Here is a 20611-nt window from a genome sequence, read left to right on the forward strand (position 1 = left end):
AGGCCACTGTGCTTCCCCCTTGGAAGGAAGTATTTACTGTGCAGCTTGATCACATATTGCACGGCTGGAAAGTTTTGTCTACATTTCCTTCTCCCCAGTAGACCTTCAGTTCCTGCCTTGGTCATATTTGCATCACCTCAGAACCTCCAGCTCGTAGCCCTGTTCCTGGCACACTTGATAAATATTTGAGTGAATGTGGAAATGAGCTTGTAATTTTGCCTTTTTGCTCCCTACATGGTGCTTGCTCAGCTAAGGTCAATCTATCTCTGATTGTTGTTTACTAAGCCCTCGTTCTCAGAAAGCCATGTTCAAGCTTCTATCTGGGGAGATAAGTCTGATGTACAGGAGTCGTGTCTAATTCCATGGCCTGAACATTAGCAGCAGTTAATTCATAGCCGTTGTTTGGAAAATGTTAATTAATCAACATGATTCTCCTGGTGCTCAAGGGAAAAAGTCAAACTGCTTTAAAAGCAGCATTTACTGCTTCAGGTAAGTAAACTCTGCTAACTAAGGCTACGTTCTCAGACCAAGCTGCCCATTAGAACCACTTGGGAATTAAAAAAAAAATACTGATGTTTGGGTCCTATCCCCAGGAATTCTGATGTAATTGGTCTGGGGGTAGGATCTGGCATCAGTATTTTAAATATCTACCCAGAGGATCCATTGAGATCCATTCTGCCAAGGTAAGCATCACAACTAGCAATCATAACTCTTACCTAGCAATCAGTTACCACTTATCTAATGATGGATTATCCAACTATTGTTCTTCAGTAAAAAATCTTGATTTAAATTTATTCTGGACATAATTAGCAAAGGTGATAAAGTTCTTACTTCAACGTATTCACTAGCTCTCATGTACAGGTAGGCTTCTATGCAGTCTTTAATTTTATCAAGAGGTCTTTTGTATTAAAACCCTGTGTATCACCCCAACCAGGTTCAAATCAGAAAGAAGGAGAATCAGCTTTGCACGGCTTTCCATCAGTCCCAGGATTGCTGCTTAGCTTTAGAATGGACCCAGCTGTGGGAAGAGTTCAGATTAGGACTGGTGTACAACTTTTTGGCTTTCTCTGGGTCAGTTTGAATAGAGTAATTTCTTTAAAGAATTGTGCAGTCTTAGAGCCCCCAGATAGCAATTTCTGAATTAATGATCATTTTGAAATAAAGCTGCTCCTGATATTCCTTCATTGGCACAGAGAATTAGCAGGAGTACTTACAAAGGCTTAGCTCACAGAGCCTTGAAAAATCAGATGTGCTTTCACTGGGGGCTCATTTTCCCTTTAGAGGGGATGGGCTTTGCAAGAGCATGGTCTGAGTGCGTCAGAGGAGACTGATGTGATTCCCCTGCTCCCTTCTTACTGGGCAGATAGATGGGAACAGGGTCGTGGGAGCCACTGTCCAATAAAGGGGAGTTTGACAAACAGAGGCCAATGGCACTGTTGCACATTCCCTAAGGCTGCAGTGCTTTCTAGCGTTAAATCCATTGGCACAAAGGGCTCAGTGGGATAAAGAGGGCATAGGCTGGTAAACTTCTAGTCAATTGATAGTTTAATGTCCCTCATGGTCCCCAATCTGGCTTAAAGAAGTTTTTTTTTTTTTTTTTTTTTTGGCTTATACACGGTCTCAGTAGATTTCCCACCCACTTCCAACCTATAAAGGCATCTCCCAAATAAGATCAAGGGTTTAAAGGGGCTTTAAGTCAGGCTGGTAATGCCTTGATAACCCTAGAAAAAAGTTGAGAATTTATTTTCCTGGTAGCTTTATAAGAAAGTTTTTTTATTATTATTATTATTATTATTATTAGTTTTTTACACAAGATCTTGCTCTGTCACCCAGGCTGCAGTGGCACAAGCATAGCTCACTGCAGCCTCGAACTCCTGGTCTCAAGCAATCCTCCCACCTCAAACTTTTGAGTAGCTGGGACTGCAGGTGCACACCACCGTGCTCAGTTCATTCTTTATTTTTTGGAGAGATTGGGTCTTGCTATGTTGCCCAGGCTGGTTTTGAATTCCTGGGCTCAAGTGATCCTCCCATTTTGTCTCCCAAAACTTTGGGATTATAGGTGTGAGCCACCATGACCGGCCTAGGAAATCTTTAAAAGCAGCCCCACTAGAGACAATTTCCTTGAAGGCAGGAGGCTGTTTGTCCTTTTTGGTATTCTTCCCCACATTGCCTTGAATATTGTGGATTGTCATAAATGACAGTAAATAAATCTCATGAAAGATTTTGAGTGCTTATTATAGCCAAGTACTTGTACTTTATATACAATCTCTAATTAAATCTTCCCAGTAACACTGAGAGGTAAGTAATATCATCACCCAGTTTTATAGATGGGACTAGTAGGGCTCAGTGAAGTCAAATGACTTGTTCAAGACCATGCAACGAGTAAGCGCAGAAACAAGATTCGATCCAGGTTTGTGGGATTACAGATCTTTGTTCTTAGTTTACCCTGTTGTCTTACCATGATCCCAGAATACCTCAATCAGAAGCACAGAGTAGGGGATGTGATTTATAGAAATGCAGATTTCTAGGCTCGACTCTCAAGAGATTCTGATTCAACTGGTTTGGTGTGGGACCCCAGGATCTGTGGCCTCTCGGGAACATGCTTGTTGAATTGTCTTGCACATCATCCTGGCTTCTGTGGTGATTAGGGGTCTAGGTCTTCATGTCACATGGCTGATGTCGATATACCTCAAAATGGTTTGAACCTTTCACACCCAGACTTTCCTTGGCAACACCAGCTGTCTACACAGCAAGAGGAGTTCTTAGGCCAGGCATGGTGGCTCATGCCTATAATTCCAGTACTTTGGGAGGCTGAGTCAGGAGGATTGCTTCAGCCAAGTTCGAGATCAGCCTGGGCAACAGAGTGAGACTATGTCTCTACAAAAAATTAAAAAATTAGCCTGGTGTGATGGCCTGTGGTCCCAGCTACTTGGGAGGCCGAGGTGGGAGGATTGCATAAACCAGGGAGGTTGAAGCTGCAGTGAGCTGTGATTGCACTACTGCACTCCAGCCTGGGTGACAGAGCAAGACCAAGTTTCAAAAAGGAAAGAAAAAAAAAAAAAGAGTTTTTGTGTAGCACAAATACGCACTTTACCACAGTCTCCTCCGAGGCAAGCAGCATCACCTGTTTCCTGGAGTGGCCCCCATTTTATCTGCATCAGTATTAATGTCCCAATCACATACAGTGAAAGCTCTCAAAATATACCAAGGACTCCCTCAGTACCCTCTGTCACTATAACCTGTGCTCTTGTATATTTTCTCAAGTGGGGCACTTCTGTCAACCTTAAATGTTAATTCTGCATCACTCTATAAAGGCATGGCCACAAAGTCTCAGGTAATGTGGGCTTCTTCCTTCCTGTGAATTCTGGAATGTGACTTTAGGAAGAAGCTTAGAGTCAGAATAGAAGTAAACGTTGACCAGGAGCAGTGGTTCATGCCTGTAATCCCAGGCCGAGGTGGGTGGATCACGAGCTCAAGAGATCCAGACCATCCTGGCCAACATGGTGAAACCCCATCTCTACTAAAAATACAAAAATTAGCTGGGCATGGTGCTGCAATCCTGTAGTCCCAGCTACTCAGGAGGCTGAGGCAGGAGAATCGTTTGAATCTGGGAAGCGGAGGTTGCAGTGAGCTGAGATTGTGTCACTGAACTCCAACCTGGTGACAGAGCAAGACTCTGTCTCAAAAAAAAAAAAAAGAAGTAACCTTTGAGGTCCTTCTGTTTCCCACCTACCCTGTGCCTGATGGAGGAGAATGGATGTTTTTGTCCTCTCCATGAGGGGGCACTCATCCTCTCCAGAGACCATGGCTGCCATTGTTTGACAGCTCCAGTAACTCCTAAAATATTTTACAACTGTGAGATGTACCATACACATCAAAGAGTGAGTAAAATGTGTGTGAACCATTGGAGGATGATAGTATTATAGAACAAACACCTGTATATATTCCTCACCAATTTAGGGCACAGGATGTAAGCAGACCTTTGACTCCTGGCACACACACCTCCTGTTACATCCCCTGCCTTCCTTCCTCCCACCAAACTCCCTTCCTAAGTTCTGGTGTTAATCATTCCTTGATTTCCTTTATATTTTGCCACTTACATATGAATTAAGTTATCTCATATATTTCATGGGAGAGGTTACCATCATGGACTCAAGAGTCAAACTGCCTGAATTCCCATCTCAGCCCTATGACTGATTGGTCATGTAATACTGGGAAAGTAATTTCTCCTCTCTGTGACTCAGTTTCCTCATCTGTGAATTTGGAGTACTAATAGTTCTTACTTGAAGGTTGCTGTGTGAAGTCAATGAGTATATGTTGCAAGACTTTATAATGGGACATGTACATAATAAATATCATGACAATAGTTCTTGTTATTTATATTAAGCTGATATCTACCTTCCTGCAGATTAGTACTTCTCAAATATCTGTGGTGAAAGGTCTTTAAAAAATATTTCCAATCCTCTGTGGACTGATAATTTTTAAAATACAGTAACATTGAATAATTAGAAAGTGAAATAGGTATAGGGCAGGGTGGCTTATGACTGTAATTCCAGCACTTTGGGAGGCCGAGGTGGGACTTGAGGTCAGTCGGGAGTTCGAGACCTGCCTGGCCAACATGGTGAAATCCTGTCTCTACTAAAAATACAAAAAATTAGCTGGTTGTGGTGGCGTGTGCCTGTAATCCCAGCTACTCGGGAGGCTAAATCATGAAAATCGCTTAAACCCGGGAGGCAGAGGTTGCAGTGAGCCAAGATGGCGCCACTGCCCTCCAGCCTGGGTGACAAGAGTGAAATTCCATCTTAAAAAAAAAAAAAAAGAAAAAGAAAAAGAAAAGTGAAATAACCCAGATATACAGAACTCAAACTCTATTTTTTTTTACTGTTAGAGTCAACAGAAATAAAATTATGATGTCAAAGTGTTATGTGTTTTTCGATGATTATTTTCAATTTCTATACTTGTCATGAACTGGTAGCAAACAGCTTGTGGACACCCACCAGCTCACAGATACACTTATTTCTGGTCTTAAGGAATCTTCCGCGTAAAGACTGGAGAACTGCATATCTAAGTCCTTTTTCTGACAGAGGAATAATACAAGAACAAACTTTTAATTTTCTGAAAATTTTTTTTTCTTTTTAAGAGACAGGGTCTTACTCTGTCACCCAGGCTGGAGTGTGGTGGTGCAATCATAGTTCACTGCAGCCTCGAACTCCTCCAAGCGTTCCTCCTGCCTCAGCCTCCCAACTAGCTGGCACTACAGGTGTGCACCACCATGCCTGTTGAATTTTTTTATTTGTTATAGAGACAGGGTCTTAGTATTTTGCCCAGGCTGGTCTCGAACTCCTGGCTTCAAGTGATCCTCTTGCCTTGGCCTCCTAAAATGTTGGGATTACAGGTGTGAGCCATGGTGCCTGGTCTGATTTTCTGAGTCTTGAATTAGATTGTGGGCTCTTTGAAGCTGTCTCCTGCTTCCTCTCCTCTCTCCAGCAGTACCTTGAGTCCTCTAAGTGTAGGGGGCATTGGAGGGTTCCTAAGACAGCTGTAGGGAGACCCATGTATGTTATGAGTTGAACCACATGAACTTGCCAACATTCTACTCATTTTGACTTTATTTATTTATTATTATTATTATTACTATTTGAGATGGAGACTCATTCTGTTGCTCAGGCTGGAGTGCAATGGCGTGATCTTGGCTCACTGCAACCTCTACCTCCTGGGTTCAAGCAATTCTGCTGCCTCAGCCTCCCAAGTAGCTGAGATTACAGGCACACGTCACCACATCCAATTTTTGTGTTTTCAGTAGAGATGGGGTTTTGCCATGTTGGTCAGGCTGGTCTTGAACTCTTTTCCTCAGATGATCCTCCTGCCTCGGCCTCCCAAAGTGCTGAGATTACAGGCGTGAACCACCGCACCTGGCCATTTTGACTTTTAAAAAGGCAATTTCATGTGTTTCAATCTGCTATTTAGGTTTCCTGGTCTGACCTGTTTGACCTGGGACTGTATATTGCCCTCTCCCCACATATCTGTGGACTAATCCTTATCGGGGACTGAAGTCCTCCCATTTCTAGGAGTTGACAGAAACCTCAAGTGCTGGGTGAGGAAGGATGGCCTGGTGATCTCCTACTGCCTGTGTCCTAGCTTTCAAAGTTGCTCCCAGAACCCAAGGCCGAGGGGTGGCCTGCCCTGACCCCAAGGCATCTGTCAAGGAAGATCCTGTTGCGCCATTTAAAACAGATAAAACCTGGCTGAACATAACCCTGTGGGCTGAAGTCAGGACTCCAGGGTTCTTACCCAAGCTCCATTGTACATTTGCAGCCTGGGCCATTATGCCTTCTAAATACACAATTTCTGCGGTGACCCAAGTGCATCCACATTGGATTCAAATCAGGATAGAAATCAGCCGGTAGTTCAGAGCTGCTTCTGAATTAGAAAGTCTATTTATTTTACTGTGCGTTTTTAAACTAGTAATATGCAAACAAGACTAGGGGTCAGAGGCTCTGCCCACCTGATGTGAAAATTACTATTTTTAATTCTGACAACTGTAGGGGATAAAAAAAAAAATTACCAAGTCTGCTTGAATGTTAGTCAAAAATAGTCCATCTGCTGACCCTGGATTAACATGTATGTTTTCCAGGGACCCCCAAGAGTTGACTTTCATAGTCATCTGATCTGAAAGAAGGAACATGTCAGTTTCTGCCTGCCTGAAATCTGCCTTACAAGATTCATGCCTGACACTGGCCCTCAAATTAAGGGACAAGCTGCCAGCGGCGGTCACAGGTTACTGATCCTGCATTTGGGGATGTGGGCCCGAGAGGGGAGCTTGGCTGCTCAGTGACAGTGGCCTCTGCCTTTCATGTCCTCTTTCTTTGCACTTCTATGAGCTCAACTGTGTCCTCCTAGAATGTGTTTGTTGCATTCCCAACACCCAGGACTGTGACTGTATTTGGTGATGAGGGCTTTAAAGAGGTGATTAAGTTAAAATGAGACCATTAGGGTGGACCCTTCCAATGTGACTGTGACCTTATGGGAAGAGGAAGAGATGCCAGGGGCACAGCACAGAGGGCTAACTGTGGATGAGGCATCAACAAGAGGGCCTCAGAAGAAACCAAGCTTCCCAATCCTTTACTCTCAGACCTCCAGCCTCCAGAACTGTGAGACAATACATTTCTGTTGTTTAAGCCACCAAGTCTGTGGCACTTTGTTATGGCAGCCCAAGAAAACTAATATATGCACACACATGCTTAGATGCATGCATGTAGCCACAGCCATAGAGGCACACACATAGAGACACAGACAGATATCACCCACAAAACAGCCATGCAGACCTGTGTTCACTGCCATACGCACTGCCAGGCACTCACTCCACTGCTAGCAGGAAGAAAATATAAACAGAGATTGTAAACTCAATCTCAGCCTTGTTAGTGGGCAGTATCTCACAAAGGGTAAAAGATCGGGAAACAAGCACAAACAATGGTGCAATTCAGAAAAGTGGCAAGAGGGCTGAAGCCCGAGACAGGGAAGTGACCCAGGCTGGTGCACAGGAGAGTGATTTAGTGGTAAGTGCTTTGGTTCGGGTGGTAGATGGTCTGCCTCTCAAAGTAGCTCTGTGACTTTAGGAGGCTGAGCATGGTGGTTCACACCGGTAAGCCCAGCCCTTTGGGAGGCTGAGACGGGTGGATCGCTTGAGGTCAGGAGTTGAAGAGCAGCCCAACCAATATGGTGAAACCTTGTCTCTGCTAAAAAATATATAAAAATTAGCTGGGCATGGTGGCATGTGCCTGTAATCCCAGTTACTCAGGAGTCTGAGATTGCAGTGAGCTGAAATCATGTCACTGGGTAACAGAGCAAGACTCTACATTTAAAAAAGAAAAAAAGGCAGCTCTGTGACTTCAGGAACATCTCTTTACCTCTCTGGATCTTGATTTTTCTATTTGTAATAATGAGGAGTGAAGCAGTTCTTGAACTTTAGCTTGCATGGGAATTACCTAGGATGCTCATTAAAACACCGATTGTTGGGCTCCCTCCCTGGAATTCCTGACTACGTATGTCTAGGGTGGGGCTCGATGCATTTCCAATAAGTTCCTAGGTGATGCTGATGCTGCTGTTCCAGGAACTACATCCTGAGAACCACAGGACTAGAGGAACCCTCCGGGCCTTATTAGGTCTGAAATCCTGTCGCGATGGGCAGACATCAAGACTAAATATAATGGTTACTGCAGTTCTCAACCAGGGCGATTTTGCACTGCAGGGACCATTTGGCAATATCTGGGGATATTTTTGATTGTCACGCTCTGGGGGAGGTACTACTGGTGTCTAAGTAAATAGAGGCCAGGGATGCTGCTAAACATCCCACCATGCACAGGACAGCCCCCTGTGACGAAGAATTAAATTATCTGGTTTAAAACACCACTAATGCCCAGATTGAGAAACCCTGGTTTAAATGATCAATTCATCTAGGTTTGAGTTTGCGGAAGATAGGTAGATGTTGGAATACACCGTATGGAAAGATTGATGATGAGTTTTTATTGCTCTGAAGGGAAAGATCTATACAAACGATGCAAGATTCTTTGAGCTAGATTCTTCTTTCCAGATTTTTTGCTCTTTGCCTCAGGACCTCACTCAAGGCTGGACAGGAGATTATGGTTCTCGAGAAGCTTGCAGATTTTAGATCCCAGGGAAGCCTCCTGACAAAACATAAGGGCTGGCTCCCAGCAGGGCACATTTTCAAAGCAACATCCATCCAGGACCAGGACCGGGAAGGCCTGTCTGCATTAGAACAGGACTGGGTGTTGATTGCATTGTGTTTCCTTTCTCTGCTTGCTTCCAATCCATGGGCTAGAAAATGAGGGCAGCCCTTGTGGATTCTGATTAGAAGCTTAACAAATCAAGACCCTAAATTTGCAGAATGTTGTAAGCCAGAAAAGATGTGTGTGTGTGTGTGTGTGTGTGAGAGAGAGAGAGAGAGAGAGAAATTTTGGATTTTGTGTGTGTGTGCCTGTGTGTATAGTGAGAACCACGTATTCAAACCATTCCCTATTTCTGCACCTCATCCTGCCAATTACAATCTGCTTGGTGGTGTGAAACTGACAGCCGGCAGCAGTGATGGAGACAGGAGGAACGGTGAACAAGGGCTTTGTGCATTCTCAGCTTTAGAGAGAATGTTCAGTGGGGCAGACAGGCATGTAACTGGCAGGTTTAGGAATCACTAAAAACCAAGAACTGGAAGTCCTAATTTATTGTCTGTTTCAATACAAGGCTGGACACAGGCTATTTAATATAATGCATTGTTTACAAGTGGAGGAGAGTGGAAGTTATTGATGCATTACAAATGCAGGCAAATGCATCTCATAAGCCAAGGGTTAGGTAATAACTATTGCAGAAGACTAAATTTGACTTTAATTCCCTGAAGAATGGCATGCATACAGCTTAAAATGATAAAAGCTAGAGGGGGTGGGGAGAGAGGGAAAGAAAGGAGGGAGAGAAGGAGGCAGAGTGAGACAAGAGGCTGAGAGACGGACAGAGAGAAGAAGAGAAATGCGAGCTGATTTTCTCCTGGGATTGTCTATTTCTTGATTAGGAAATAGAGTGGAAATGGAGAGAAAAGATTTTTGAAGACCTCGTTTTGATAAACAGCCTCATGCTTGGCAGGGTGTTTTTGGTGGCAGGGTGTTTTTGGTGGCAGGTCTGGTGTCTGCGTGGTCAAGCAGCTTGGAGCGATCTACAGAGCTGCCAATCCCTTAGATAATCCCAAAGACAGAAATAGAAAACAAGTCCTAGTCTGACCAGTGCACGTAGCCTGGTCTGTGCGCTTCTCCTGGGGTCTTTAGAGCCATGGCCACAGTGGCTGGCTGTACACAAGCTTGCTTGGTCTTTGGGGTTAAAATTCCCCCACTGTTGACACAGTGCATGATGCTTTGGGCAGAGTAGGTGTCCTGTGAATGCTGGCAGCGTGAACATGGGGTGACACAGGCGCCTACGAAGAAAGGATGTGTCTGGACTCCATATTTCAGTCTCAGCTGTGAAAGTGACTTCAGAGTAAGCAAAAGAGAGTCAGCTCCCCACCCACGCTGAAATCTCTCTGCATTATTTATTGACAAAGGTGTCCAAATGCAGAGTGGAAAAACCACATGATAGGGTACCTCCTACCCCTGGCGCAACCCACTCCTATGCGGAACGGGACTTAAGAATGATCACCATGTATTGGGTATGTGGCCACTGCTGTGCCGAAATCTCTACATGGCTTATCTCTCTTTATGCTTACATCCAGCCTAGGAGGTATTAATCATTATTCCCTTTTAAAAGACACAGAAACTAAGGCACAGAGAGGGTTCACAGCTGGTAACTGGTGGAGAAAGGAAGAACTCAAACCCAGGCAGACTGACTCTGCAGGCTGTGCTCTTAACCATCAAGGATGACCTTCCTTGAGTTGACCTGAAGTCTGCCTCTCCCTCCTCCCTGTGAGATCTCATTGCAATGGTTAGTCTCATGCGATGGTGTGCCCAGTGCTGGATTTCCATTATCAACATGATTCACATTTGCCTGGTTTCTGGATGTGTTTGCAGGGCACCATCTGCCTTCTCTGGTGATCCAGTGGCAAACAGAGGGAGAAAGGAGATTGGCACTGGAAGATCTTTCTGTGACAGCTTTCTAACTGTGGCAGCCAAGTGCATCCAGCCTGGGTCACGGAGCACAGAGAGTGCCTGGTCATAACTGCATGAAGTCACTATTTGTGGATCACTCTGAGATAAACGAATGAACTCACTCCGGAGAATAAGCAGTGGTCTGGGTGACCCCATCTGTGTGCTTAGGCTGGTTGAATCCTGAGGACAGCCAGTAATCCCACCTCTCTAGGCTAACCCCAACATAGCAGGCCCTGAGCAAACATTTGTCAACTATCTGATCTGACAGCATTCCGTCTGAGAGCAATGCTGCCAGCCCATGTCCTCAGAAGAGCTGAGCCTCGAGAGAGAACACGTTTTTATTTAGAAGCTTGATCTTGACCATTTGGCCATGACTTTGGGGTAAATAGACCTCACAGCCTGGAGTCCTATTCCCTTGCAACTGGCATATATTTTTGTACATTGTGTCTTATGCGTGTCTGCCCAGGAAGCATGATGGGGCCCCTCCTGGTTTCCTGTGGGAACTTGTGGACAGGTCACCTTCTTAATCTAGGATAGAAGGGCTCCCAGGATGTTTAAAAGAGAGAAGCTAAACTAGTCCAGACAAAATATATGGCACGCCCCAAACCAAATGGATTATTTCCTTCTCTTTCTAAGTGCCATTTCTACCGAGTTTCTACCATAATTTTCGCAGTCACACAAGCTTGAAAAATCAGAGGCATCTTTGTCATCTTTTATGACTCTCAAATCCAATCAGTTGCCCAGTCCTAGTTACAGTGTCTCTGGAATGTCTCCCCCTAAAAAGACCTGTAGGTAGTTTGAGTCTTTTTAGCACTCATTGGATCAACTGTAGTTGATTTCCTAACTGGTTTCCTTGCCTCCAGCTGTCAACCCACTTTGGATGCTCCTAATTCTGCACACGGGCAGAGAAAGAACTTCCTAGTGCAGTGGTTTTCAGACTGAGCCCGAGGAGCCCTAGGGTTTCCCCACCATGCGTTAAGGCCTTTTCAATAAGCCAGGGACCAGGACTGAGGTCTGCAGGAGTCTTTTGGGGCCCTCACTGCAATTCAACCAGTTTCAATTTCTAACTTTTTTGAGATCTGAAAAATAAAAAGATTTAAAAGGCCATAAAGGAACAGCTCTACTTTAAAAAAAACTCTTTCAGGGCTTTGATGTGAGATTCCACGTAAGAAATGTGTTGCTAAGGATTTTGAAAACTGTTGTCCAAAACACAAGACCCTACTGAAGGAGCTCTGAGACAAAGTCTTTGCCTTGACTTGAAAACTCTCCAGGCAGGGTTTGGGGAGCCATTTACTCATGGGAAAGTTACCTCCTTGGTTCTCAAAGACCCAAAGACTAATGGGGCCTGAGACATTTGGGTTTCTTACAAACCAGAGGTAGGGGATAGTCCAGAGTGAAGGGACTTGAAGGGATGATTGGTTAAGTTGGTTCATGCTCCAGGGTTTGTTATCAAATCACTGGAAAGGTAAAACTGGAAATGGCTCGAGCTGAAACTGAAATCTAACAGGAGAACCATCAAGACACCCCCACGGCACACCAGCAAAGGGCATTTCTTCCTCTGCAGTTGCTAGGGTGATGTGCACCTTTGGCAGTCTACAGAGGGAGATGATTCCCAGGGAATTTTTGTCTCATTTGTGTCTTACAAGCAGAACCAGAAGCCAAAAACTCAGCTCAAAGAGAACATAAGAAGTGCAGCATTTGGGGTCCAGCTTTCTTTCTGGTCTCTGAAATGGAGTGTGTAAGGTTTCTCAAAGCCGGACTCAGGTATGCTCTGCCTCCAGCCTCAGCTAAAGAGTCAGCTCTGCCTTTCGAAAAGGAGCAACTGATCCCTTGAGAAAGTTGTGGCCTTTGTTTGGGAGCGTTTTCTGATTTTGGCTGTCATGCCCAAGACAAACACTGAGGCTGGGTGAATACTTGGAACAAATGAGCCATTACATGTGAAAGGAAATCTAACTGCATCCTTTATGCAGGGATTCAAAACAGGTCAGTGTGATGGCAAAGCATATGTTCTTGCCACCATAGCATGCCATGAAGTTAATTTAGACACTGTGAATTGCTATATGAGTGTTCAGTATTGTTATTATTATTATTTTCTTAGTGTTTGAGAGGGCATAAAACTATGGTTCTCAGAGAAGAATGAGGCTGTATTTTAAAAATGATTTTACTATGCCTTCTCCAAAACAGATTTAAACTGGTTCAGAATAAAAGACATAGAGCTAATAATACTTTAAACCATTAACCCAAGAGTGAGATGACAAGAGCTAAGTCATAAAAGGAAGCCAGGAAGTATTTATAAATCAGAAAATGTAGGCTTGCCCTGACTTCTAAGAGTCCATTGTGAGTATCTTTTCCAAAGTCTGTTGTTCAGCAGTAGAACATTGGAAGTGGCAATGGTGGGGCTATTTATACCATGGAAACTGGCAAATGTTTCAAACTGGGAGTTTTTTTCTCCAGGTGAGCTGGTTGTTAGACATTTGCCAGCACATCATTTGGCTAACAAACGCTACTACAAGGTAGTATGATGTGCTTTTGGCATTTGGCTCTGCTGTCCAAGGGGTGCTGGCTCCCAACTACCTGCATTCAAGGGAAATGGGTTCCACTGTGATCGCTGGTGGCAGTGGTGATGGTATCACCCAATTGGGTGAGCAGCTAAGACGAGAAGCATTGTTTCAGAGACTCTTTGCTTTCAAGGAACAAAATCCATTCAAGTTAGTCTAAGCAAAAAGAGAAGGCCGGGCATGGTGGCTCACGCCTGTAATCCTAGCCCTTTGGGAGGATGGGGTGGACGGATTGCCTGAAGTCAGGAGTTTGAGACCAACCTGGCCAACATAGTGAAACCCCATCTCTACCAAAAATACAAAAATTAGCTGGGCATGGTGGCAGGTGCCTGTAAACCCAGCTACTGGAGAGGCTGAGGCAGGAGAATTGCTTGAACCCAGGAGGTGGAGGTTGCAGTGAGTTGAGATTGTGCCACTGCACTCCAGCCTGGGTGACAGAATGAGACTCCTGCTCAAAAAAAAAAAAAAAAAAAAAAATAGAGAAAGCCATCAGAAGGATACAAGTGTCTCTCAAAGAACTCAAGGACAGAATACAATCCTGGGTCTTAGGAATGGCTGGAACCAGCAATTAGAAAGCCCTTAGACAGGAAGGCATTCTCTCTCTCCTCTCTCTCTCTTTTCTCGCTCTCTCTTCTCTCCTCTCTCTCCCTCCCTCCCCGCCCCCCCCTCACCTATGCATATTCTCATCTGTTTCTCTCTGGGTATCTGCTTTATTTTTGCTTTCTACCGACTCCATTTCTCAGTTCTACTTCCATGTGGACCTGATGTAGTCTTTCCAATCTTGATCAGTTTCCAGCTTAAGTATTCCCAGAAGGCTAGCTAGAACTCCTGTATTTCAAAGATCGCTTCTTAGAAGAGAGAATCTGATTGGCCCAGCTTGGATCAGGTAGTCATCCTTAATCCAACCAGTTATGGTTGAAGGGATGAGGTCACTTGCCATTAGTCCTCAGCAAGGACCCTGAGAGAAGGCTCCCTGAGATAGGGCAAGGTGAGGCAGAAAGATGAGTTGACTTCAGTATCTGTGCTCAGCATGCATTCACGTCCCTTGGTGGTAGCACCAATGCTAAAGGATGAGGATACTGAGTTCTGGAAGGTTCTGGAAGACACGACATGCTGTATTTGTTATTCTCCTCTGAATATATAATTTCCTATGACAAAGAATGACTTTTTTTTTTTTTTTTTTGAGTGGAGTCTCACTCTGTCACCCAGTCTGGAGTGCAATGGCATGATCTCAGCTCACTGCAACCTCTGCTTCCTGGGTTTAAGCAATTCTCATGCCTCAGCCTCCCGAGTAGCTGGAACTGCAGGCATGCACTATCATGCCTGGCTAATTTTTGTATTTTTAGTAGAGATGGGGTTTTTCCATGTTGGCCAGGCTCGTCTAAAACTCCTGACCTCAAGTGATCACCCGCCTTGGCCTCCAAAGTGCTGAGATTACAGGCTGAACTCTGTACTTAATCTTTAATGTTCATATTTCTGGTAATACAGTCTATATGAAAGGAAAGAGAACAACAGCGGGAGATGGGGAAAAGAAAGAGAACCACATTAGCAGGAACTATGGCTGTGAGGAGAAAATACCAAGCAGTCCTGTGGCTTGGGCGCTGTCTCTAGAGGGTCAGCATGGAATTTGGACAAAACAGATATAAGTCATATTTAAGTCTAAGCATTGAGGCCTGATGCAGCATCCATTTATTTTATTTTTTATTTTTTGAGAGAGGGTCTCTGTTGCACAGATTGGAGTGCACTGGTGTAATCTCAGTTCACTGCAATCTCAGCCTCCCAGCTCAAGCTATTCTCCCACCTCAGCCTCCTGAATAGCAGGGGCTACATGCATGCACCACCACACCCAGCTAATTTTTTGTATTTTTAGTAGAGGCGGTGTTTTGCCACGTTGCCCAGGCTGGTCTTGAACTTCTGAGCTCAAGCGATCCACTTGCCTCGGTCTCCCAAAGTGCTGGGATTACAGGCGTGAGCCACCTCGCCTGGCCTGATGCAACATTTACAGATGAGGAGACTCTTACTGTGATTGTGCTATTTGCCCACTTTTCCACACTGAAAAAATAGGCAATAGTTTAAGGAGAAAGAGTCTGGACCACCTTGGGTGGGCTGCTTCCCAGGACTCTGAGCAGAACACCTTTTCCTGGGGAATGGTGGGGGAGGTGTGGTTGCACTGAGCAGTGTAAACGTATTGATTGGTGTGTGACATATGCCAATATGTGTTTGTGATGCAGACATCATGATTACTGGCGTAATTTATTGCACACTGCTTCAAATGCTGTTCATACATAATTTCGAATCCTTGCTACAATCTTGCAACATGGATGCCTGTGTTATCATCTTCAGATAGACAGCTGGGGGCCTCCAGAGAGCCAGAGCTAGCGGTTGGCACATGAGAGGGCCAGGAACGGGATCTCTCTCTCTGGCTTTAAAGCCCATCTTCCCTTGTTTTTTTACTTTTTTTTTTTTGTGCCACATAACACTCCCAGAAACAGAGTCAGACATGAGAAAAGGAATCAAACGCAGAGTCATCTGCAAAGTTCCTGAAGAAAGAAAAGAAGGATTGTTTTAAGGACTTATTTTCATTAGGATTTCATTTATGACTTATTTTTATTTCAGCTTCTATGTGGTGAGGAATATTTACCTTATTTGAAGCTGATATTGTCAACAGTTATCATAGAACAGGTAATGTGGGGCCTTTTGAGATCTCTCTTTGAAAATGAAAATAGAAACAACACACACGGGCCTATAGGAGGGAGAAAGGAGGGAGGAGGGAGAGGATCAGGAAAAACAACTAATGAGTACTGGGCTTAACACCTGGGTGACAAAATCATCTGTACAGTGAACCCCCATGACACAAGTTTACCTATGTAACAAACCCGCACATGTGCCCCTGAAGTTAAAAGTTAAAAAAATGAAAATAGGCCGGGCGTGGTGGCTCACGCCTATAATCCCAGCACTTTGGGAGGCCGAGGTGGGTGGATCACGAGGTCAAGAGATTGAGACCATCCTGGTCAACATGGTGAAACCCCGTCTCTACTAAAAATACAAAAATTAGCTGGGCATGGTGGCGCACACCTGTAGTCCCAGCTACTCGGGAGGCTGAGGCGGGAGAATTGCTTGAACCCAGGAGGCGGAGGTTGCGGTGAGCCGAGATCGCGCCATTGCACTCCAGCCCGGGTAACAAGAGCGAAACTCCGTCTCAAAAAAAAAAAAAAAAGAAAATACATGTATATATATATATTTTGTATCTTCAAATAATGGGTACCTGATGATACACATTTCCTTCCTCCAATTTAGTTCAGTGGGCAGGGCATGTCCAGGCAGGACAGCTGCAGACAGGGTGAAGAGGCCCCAGGTGGAGGAGGCCGGGGAGGTGCAGTGGTGAACACCACCACTTCTGGGGTCATTAGCTGCATCAACAAAGCAGAGTGTTCATTGTGATTTGTCATGGAGAATGATTTGCCATGCATTTGCCTTTTTAGCCTATCTACTTCCCCTGTGAGTAGAAGGACTTATTTTCATTAGGATTTCATTTATGACCTATTTTCATTTTATAGTGGCAATGTGATGGCATTACCCAGTTGGGTGAGTAGCTAAGATGAGAAGCATTGTTTCAGAGACTCTTTGCTTTCTTTTTTTCTTTTTCTTTCTTTCTATTATTTTTTTTTTTGAGATGCAGTCTTACACTGTTGCCTAGGCTGGAGTGCAATGGCGTGACCTTGGCTCTCTACAAACTCCGCCTCCTGGGATCAAGTGATTCTCCTGCCTCAGCCCTCCGAGTAACTGGGATTACAGGTGCCCACCACCACACCCAGCTAATTTTTGTACTTTTAGTAGAGACAGGGTTTCACCATTTTGGCCAGGCTAATCTTGAACTGGCCAGGATTAGAAATTATGTCTGAACAGCATTTGAACTATAAGACATACCTTTTTGGATTTTGAAGAACAAAAAAACCTTTTAGGCGGGTTGTCCAGAAAACCAAGAAAAAGGCCTGAGTGGTTTGTTGCTCTGGACTTTGACATCTCTGCAGTTGGATGCCACCATATTCTCATGTGTGTGAGATCTAGATATTCTGTATATATTGTTAAGATCACAGGAGAACTAATTTGTGTCATTTGGAAACCATTTCAACCACAGAGTCAGATATTGTAGGAAATATTAAAAATCCTCACTTGGAAATGAATTCTTCATATCATGTTTAAAAATCGTGGTAAATACATATAACTTACAATCCACCATTTTAACCATTTCTAAGCATACAGTTGAGTGGCACCAAGTATATTCATGTGGTCGTGTGACTGTTACCCCATCATCTCCAGAATTTTTCACCTACCCAAATGGAATCTTGGTATTCTTTTTTTTTTTTTTTTAAGAAAGAAAGAAAGAGAAAGAATAAAGAAAAAGAATAAAGAAGAGGAGGAAAAAGGAAGAGAAAGAGAGAGAGAGAATGGGAGTATTGCTTTCTTGCCCAGGCTAGAATGCAGTTTAGTAATGGGTATTGAAAACCTCTTTTATACCAATAATTATGCTTGATGTAAACAGGAAGGAATAAGGGAAGAAAATAAAAAACAAGCAGCCAACCAATATTTCATTTAAACCTATGAAATACTATGCGATTACTGAGGAGTGATTTATTTCCAATTATGTAGTCACTTTTGGAATAGGTGTGAGGTGGTAATGTATGTTTTATGTATTTGAAGTGGAGAGTTCTATAAATGTTTATTAAGTTTACTTGTTCCGGGTCTGAGTTCAAGTCCTGGATGTCCTTGTTAATTTTCTGTCTCGTTGATCTATAAAATCGTTAGCTCTTCTTGTTACATTGATCCTTTTGCCATTATGTAATGTCCTTCTTTGCCTCTTTTGCTCTTTGTTACTTTAAAGTCTACTTTATCAGAGGTGAGAATTGCATCTCCTGCTTTTTATTTGTTTATTTTTACTCTCTGATTGGTTGATAAATCTTCCTCCTTCTCTTTGTTTTGAGTCTTTGTGTATCGTTGCATGTGAGATGGGTCTGGATGCAGCATACCAATAGGTTTTGGCTTTTTATCCGATTAAAATATATATAACTTTATTACTGGCATTTGATGCTAGCTGGCTGTTTTGCCCATTAGTTTGTGTAAATTTTTCATTGTGTTAATGTTCTTTTCTTTTTGATATATTTTTGGAAAGGCTGATATTGTTTGTTCCTTTATATGTATAGTGCTTCTTTCAGAAGCTCTTGTAAAGCAGGCCTGGTGGTGGTGAACTCTCTAAGTACTTGTTTGTTCACAAAGGATTTAATTTTTCCTTCGATTATAAAGCTTAGTTTGACTGGATAGGAAATTCTGGGTTGAAAGTTCTTTTCTTTAAGGATGTTAAATATTGGTCCCCACTCTCTTCTGACTTGTAGGGTTTCTGCTGAGAGATCTGCTGTAAGTCTGATAGGTTTCCCTTTATGGGTAACCTGACCTTTCTCTCTGGCTGCCCTTAGTATTTTCTCCTTCATTTCAACCCTAATAAATCTGGCAATTATGTGCCTTGGGGTTGGTCTTCTTGAAGAATATCTTTGTGGTGTTCTCTGTATTACCTGGAGTTGAATATTACCCTGCCTTGCCAGGTTGGGAAAGTTTTCCTGAATGATATCCTGAAGAGTATTTTCCAACTTGGATTCATTCTCTTCATCACATTCAGGTACACCTATCAAACGTAAATTAGGTCTTTTCACATAGTCCCATATTTCCTGGAGATTTTGCTCATTCCTTTTCATCCTTTTTTCTCCAATCTTGTCTTCTCGTTTCATTTCACTGAGCTGGTTCTCGACTTCTGATATCCTTTCTTCTACTTGATCAATTCGACTCTTTAAACTTGTGCATGCTTCGCAAAGTTCTCGTGTTGTGTTTTTCAGCTCCATCAATTCACTTATATTCCTCTCTAAATTGTCCATTCTCATTAACATTTCGTCAAACCTTTTTTCAAGGTTCTTAATTTCTTTGCATTGGGTTAGAACAAGTTCTTTTAATTCACAGAAGTTTCTTATCACCCACGTTTTGAAACCTGCTTCTGTTATTGGAACACACTCGTAATCAATTAAGGCTTATTCTGTTACTGATGAGGAATTGCGATCCCCTGTGGAGGGAGAGGCATTCTGATTTTGAGTATTCTCTGCCTTTTTACAGTGATTTCTTCCCTTCATTATCTATTTATCCGTCTATTGTCTTTGTAATTACCGACTTTCTAACTAGGTCTCTGAGCAGACGTCCAACTTGTTGATTCCCAGTGCCGAAGTCTGAGCAATCCACTGCGCCGGCCAAAACAGTGGTGTTAAGATGGATGGTGCTTTTCTGCCCGGGAATCTCCGGACTCTGCACCAAAAACTGGTGCACTGAGGCACCAGCAAAACTGCCGCGCCGGCCACAAGAGTCGCCCTGGCGACACGTGGGGCTCTGCTGCTGGGAATCTCTTGGTCCGTGAGCAACAAATATTCGTCTGAACGTGTGGCGTCCTCTCGTTCTCTGTGCTTTCACTGGGAACTATGAGCCCGAGCTGCTAGTGATCAGCCATCTTGGATCTCTCTCCCTGGTATTTCTTAAAAATAACTCATTTTCTGTCCTTCCCTACAACCCACCATTCTTTTTTTTTTTTTTGAGATGGAGTCTTGCTCTGTCACCCAGGCTGGAGTTTAGTGGCATGATTTTGGTTCACTGCAATCTCTGCCTCCCAGACTCAAGATATTCTCCTGCCTCAGCCTCCTGAGTAGCTGGGATTACAGGCATTCACCACCACACCTGGCTAATTTTTAAATTTTTTTAGTAGAGACGGGGTTTCATCATGTTGGCCAGGTTGGTCTATAACTCCTGACCTCATGTGATCCACCCACGTCGGCCTCCCAAAGTGCTGGAATTACAGGTGTGACCCACTGTGCCCAGCCCTTGGCAACCACCATTCAACTTTCTTTCTTCAAAAAAAATTTTTTTTTTGAGATGACCTAAAGGCTGGAGTGCAGTGGTAGGATGTCAGCTCATTGCAACCTCTGCCTCCCAAGCTCAAGCAATCCTCCTACCTCAGTCTCAGTATCTGGGACTACAGGGACGTGCCACCATGCCTGGATAATTTTTTTGTGTTTTTGTAGAGATGGGGTTTTACTATGTTGCCCAGGCTGGTCTTGAACTCCTGAGCTCAAGCGATCTGCCCACCTCAGCCTTCCAAAGTGCTAGGATTACAGACGTTGAGCCTCTATTCCTGGCCTACTTTCTGTATGTATAAATTTGACTACTCTAAGTATCTCATGTAGGTGGAATAAAACAGTATTTGTCCTTCTGTGACGGGCTTATTTCACTTCATGTCCTTAAGGTTCCTCCATGTTATAGCATGGCTGAGAATTTCCTTCCTTTTTAAGGTTGATAATGTTTCACAGTATGTGTCTACCACATTCT

General features: G+C 43.7%; 1 pseudogene; it reads left to right on the forward strand.

The window, feature by feature from the left end:
* The first annotated feature begins 425 nt into the window (after positions 1-425).
* The window catches only part of LOC105705287 (epidermal growth factor receptor substrate 15-like 1), a 40417-nt pseudogene continuing 20231 nt past the window's right edge, over positions 426-20611 (forward strand).

This window comes from Aotus nancymaae, unplaced genomic scaffold (genome assembly GCF_030222135.1).
Source record: "Aotus nancymaae isolate 86718 unplaced genomic scaffold, 86718_ANA_hifiasm-v0.15.2.pri h1tg000079l, whole genome shotgun sequence".
NCBI classification, from domain to species: domain Eukaryota; kingdom Metazoa; phylum Chordata; class Mammalia; order Primates; family Aotidae; genus Aotus; species Aotus nancymaae.